We start from the raw sequence: 5,606 nt of genomic DNA on the forward strand, positions 1-5,606 counted from the left end.
ATGGCTAGGCAATGATATCAAGTTTTTTTTGTCTTGAATGCCCTGGAAAATGGTGACATGATGAGCCAAGTTGATGCCTCGTTGGAAAATTAAGGATATTAAAAAAATGAAAGGACAAACTTATTTAGAGATAGGTTTAACTTTTAACAGGTTGAATTATAGTCTAGCAGGATATTCACATTAACTGTTGGCAGGCAATTTGAAATAGGAATTTATAGATTCAGAATAAATGCTGGAGCTGAAGTAGCAATCATCCATGCAGAGATTTTAAACAAATGTCTAGTAATGGGTTATATAACTAGAGTTGGAAATTATAAAGTGAAAAATAGAGAGAGAAGAGGAAGAGGAAGAAGGAGAAGAAGAAGGAGGATGAGGAGAAGAAGAAGAAGAAAGAGGAAGAAAAACGATGGAGGAGGGTGAGGGAGAAGGGGAGAGGAGGGAGGAAGGAAGAAGATGACTGAACTATGAAGGAAAGCTATATGTATAGGATATTTCCCAAATGTTTAATGAAGAAAGGTGTTATTGACATGTTTGTTTGGCTATATAGATAGCAGAGGTATGTGATGACTGACAAAATTATTAACTCTTTCATTTTCCAAAAGTATAAAATACAGCATATTTTTGGTAATAACATCCCCAGTCAGATGAATACTGAATACATGATGTACCCAAGGCAAGAAATAAAGAAGATTAGGGGAAATGAATATTCACTATTTCTGGTGATTCCTTCCACGGGAAAGGCCCTCCCTTAACATAAAGATCTTATTTTCTTTCCAACCCTCATTTATTCCTCTCTTTGAAAGATGAAGTGCTCAATCTGATTAGTTAATTTGTGACAAGGAATTGGGCATGTGTAGCTTGGTACCATTCCCGATGTGGTATCTGCCCACCTGCTTGTACCCCCATCCCTGTGCATGCAGAAGTGACTGAGAAATCCTTCCTTAGGGAATAAATGAACAATGTCCAACAACAATTAAAAATACACAGGATCCTGGAAAAAGTGAACTTAATTTAGGATATGGTAGAGGGAAATTCATAGGATGATAACAGGAAGAATTCAAAGGACAACAGCTATGCAATTTTCCTACAAAGTCACAAGTCCAGTTTGGAATGAGAGGATGGAGGGTTCCAGAAAAGACGTTTCAAAGGGACAAAAAAACATATACATATATAATAGATTATCTGGTAGATTTGATTGTTGCAAAATCAGTTTGAGAAGTGTTTTACTAAGTTGTTGGATGTTATGTTGGAGGTTTTACAAAACAATTAGATTAGAACAAAAAAACCCTGCAAATTTTAAAAATAAGAAGATTGCTAATTAATACTTGGGAAACAAAAGGCTGCAGGAAAACATATATGTTACTAAAATATACTACTTATCATTGAATAATATTTACATAGTCATAAGAGGTCTCCAATTGAAATATAATTACCCACAGATGTTTGAAATATATTAAAAGAATTTTGGAAAGAAACCCTGAGAGTAAATGGGGGTAAATATATAAGCAATCATCATCTTTCATAGAAAATCAGTAGATATAAGTAAGAAAGCAAAAAACATGAAGCATGCTATAGAGAAAATAGAGGTAAGTACTAAAAAAAAAAAAACTGGAAGTGTGAAAAAGTGGGCTCAACAGATCAATCAATGGGTAAAGGAATTACATACAGAAGATGGCATTTTCTGTTATTTTTAATTCTCAGTTTTCTGTATTGTATTTTATATCATGTTCCTTTATCATTTTGATAAAGAAATTTTTAGACAACACAACCTCTTTAGTTAAAGAGGTCGCATGCAATTGTCAATATTTTGAGTTATTTGAATCAAGTAGAGATAACATAACCATCTATAATAGGTACTAAAAATAAAATAAAGATAATTGCCTATAAAGAATTTTTTTTTAAATAGATGTAAATTCTGAGAATAAGTTAGATTCGTGACAAGTTTGCTCATTTGTTAAGGACAGAAATACTTGATTCAGAGGAGGGGAAATACGGAAAGTACAATGGAGAAAGGAAGTAGTTTCTTGAACAATCATTCTGGGAGCTAGACTTATTTAAAAGAGAATATATGCAACCAACATTTTCGTAGGCAAGGGGATGATCATTAACAAGAAAAGTTGCACCTGAGTGATATTACCTTCATGAATTAGGCTAACGGTAAAGGTGGGGAGGAGAAGAGTCGATGAGAAGAGGTGCTATTTAGGGTCAGTGAGGAGAGAAATGATGTTTTGCAATACCTATCGAAGAACAGAAGATAATCTCTGCCACAGGAACAGAACATTTATCTGATGTATTTAATTATATGTGGATTTTAGAAACTGACATCAGTTTAGCTTAAAATACAGCTTTCTTAGCAGCAAATATTTTTTCAGTCCCAACCATCATTTACTCATTCAACCCTGTCCCAGGGACACGTCCTCTAGCAGACTATTAGGATAAACCAGTGGTGGTGGGTGCAGGACAGATAATATGGAAGCTCAATAAAACTAGATCACTTCTTTTTTTAAAAAAATTGCTTGCGCTTCTATGCTCCCCCACCTGGGTCCTCTGTCCACAGCACAGACCTCAGACATGGCAGCCCAGGGCAATATGAATAGGACACTGTAACCACCAATCCTCTAGAAGGATAGGCCCCAGGTCACTGCTGCTATATTTTATTGATCAAAGCAGCACTGTTTCAGTAACATAGAGGATTCAACTCCATCTCTCAATGGGTGGTGTGGTACATGCACAAAGAGGGCAGGAATTTATGGAGGACCAATTTTTAAGATAAATCAATGTCGGTTGTGTTGAATTTTTTTTTAGACTAGTTTGAAATTACTCATAATTTTACAAATAAATGACTAAAATGTGTACTTCTAAGGAACTTTGAGAAAATGTATGAGCAGGAATTGAGAATAGTCTGCAAATGATAACATGGTTCAAACTATGAAATTTTTAATAAAATGATAAAAATGGGACTCACAAAGAGAAATATTTGAATAGGACATTTGAAAGGATAATAATAAAAAAAAAAAAACAGGACTAAAGAGAGAGACTCTTCTTGAACAGTTTCTGAAGTAGAAAGTACTAGAAGTTGAGAAGACAACCCATTGGTGAGGTGGTAAATGTTTAAAAACTGGCAGTCTGGGAAAAATAGAATCTTGATTTGTAGGATTTGCATATTTCTGTGTGTATGTGTTATAGTCCCACCATGATTTATTTCCAGCTAGTAACCTGCGTGTAAAATTTTGCTGAAATTGAATAATAAACTCTTGAGGGCTAATAATAACCAGCACCAGCATACCACTGTAGTAAATCCAATGGTAGGTATTTGGGTTTATCGTATATATTGTTGAAGGACAAGGAGTTATATTATTGTATATAATATGTACATGAATATATTTCATCTTTTCAGTAAGTTTTTTAATCATTAAAAAACAAACTTCTGTACCTTTCATAAATAACTAGGGGAATATTCTAAGAAATTTTGTAAAGAGAGATGGTGGACTCTGTAGACCATAATAAAAATAATATCCACTTGCTCAGAATCGACATGAGTATATTCACTTAACATAGTAAGTTTTAAACAACATTTACAAGAATTCCCATGAATTCGAGTTGTTTTAAATATTTTAAAAATTATATAAAATAATGTGTTAAGTTGTAAAAGAGTTATATAATATATTATGACACTGCTTTGTGGAAAATTTATTCTTCTGAATAACTAAAAGATGCAAAACTTCTGGCAAGAATTGACCAATTAACTGAAATTCAAATATACACAATCAACTGTATTTGAGACATATAATATTTAATTGGTGAGAAAAAGCTAAATGCCAGCTACATGAACAGTTTTCCAGAGCAAAGAAAATTACTTGAATTAATCTAGATTCCAACTTCTGGAGCCCTTGCAACAAGAAAAAAAAAATAACCCCTAATGGCTAAAATATAATTACCATTTTTTTATGTCATTAAGAGTATTTTTTTTTCCTAAACACCTGTGCTGTACCTGTTTATGTTAAGAAACTGTATTTCCACTCTGAATACAACACAATCCAACCTTGGCAAAATAATACATGTCTCTATGTAACACCTTGCAACTCATTTGGTAAACTTCCTCAAAGTTGAACTTTTTGAACTTCCGTGATACCTCTTTCAGTTGGCAAACTATTTCCTCTATTTTTAATCAAGGTTCTTTGAACTGTATGTGTCCTTGATTTTCAAGGTATCTACAGAAATTCTTCTTTTTTTTTTGACTATTACAGAAGTTTATGTAACAAAAAAGTTCAGTAAGAAAATGTACACGACCCAATTTTCATCGTAGTAAAATGTGGAGAGGGGTCACGTGGAAGCAGTTGATTTCTCTGATGAAGACAGCCATTGTTCATACTCCTTCCAAGGTTTCTAACATGATGATATTATTTCCTTGTATTACCACAATTCCAATATTGTTCTGTTGCCCACTAATTGCCATCTCCACACATTCATCTATCACAAGATTCAAAAAGGGATCAAATCCCCTCAATATTCCTTGGACATGTCTGCCACCATTTAATATTAATGATAACTTCTTGTCCATAAATTTATTCAAATCAGGAGGGTGAGCTTTGCTCATGATGTCTACTTGATGAGCTCAAAGATGCCGCCAAAAGGAATTCGAGTTGTCCCTCACTCTCAAGAGGTCTCATATATATATATATATATATATATATAATAACTAGATATTTTTCTTATACATCATTTTAACAAAAGTGTATGTTAAATATATGTTTTTCACCCATAAATATTGACCAAAACCAGATATATAAATCTATATCTATCTATTTGTACAATTTATTTCAGCATATATATATACAAAATTTATATTTTTATAATTTTTCCACTAAAAATTGGAGTATTTAAAACAAAGTGTTTTGGGAAATTAACCTGTGAGGGATTTGCAGAAATTCTTTAAAATATGTATATGTCTATGTTTATCTACCTATTTGTTTATCTAGTCTATCTACCAATATGAATAGTGTGGTCCCATTTGCAACAAAATTGTTATAAATAAGTACCAACAATTATTTTACTGTCTTGAGTTATTAAAATTAAATAAGACAGAATAATTTAAGTAAAAATCCCAAAATGTAGAAAACTCAGAACCTTTTAAATTAAAATATTCCAAAGATGGAGAATAAGTGAATTTATACTCACCTTAACCTGCTACATCTTTCAGATAATGGGTGTGTAACAATAGTAGATTTTTTTCAGCATTCCAGACTCACTTGGACCCTAAAGTCATCCTGGAGACTGCTGGGGAGGGAGAGCAAGAGGAAGACAAGGACATAATTTAAAGAACATATTTATTAAGCATTTGAGTAAAAATAACTTCTGCGTCAATAAGTATGGAAAAAACCCAGGTGCTTATCACAGCTTATTACTCATGACACGGAAACAAACTGAAACATCTAACACTATAGCATAATAATCTTACCTAAATCTTCTGATCCATTACATAAAAATCAATGAAATAAATATGAAAGTGCATTTATGTTGAAATTGGGCTCTTATGAAAAAAAGTGGTAATAATTCTCAACGTTTTCTAAGTTTTTATTGAATCGAACTTTTATTTTGTGCCTGTA

At 32.6% G+C, this 5,606-nt stretch overlaps 1 pseudogene; it reads right to left on the reverse strand.

The window, feature by feature from the left end:
• Positions 1-4,239: 4,239 nt before the first annotated feature.
• Positions 4,240-4,604, reverse strand: LOC115864260 (small nuclear ribonucleoprotein G pseudogene; annotated as a pseudogene).
• Between the last annotated feature and the right edge of the window lie 1,002 nt (positions 4,605-5,606).

Source organism: Globicephala melas, chromosome 4 (assembly GCF_963455315.2).
Source record: "Globicephala melas chromosome 4, mGloMel1.2, whole genome shotgun sequence".
Classification (NCBI taxonomy): domain Eukaryota; kingdom Metazoa; phylum Chordata; class Mammalia; order Artiodactyla; family Delphinidae; genus Globicephala; species Globicephala melas.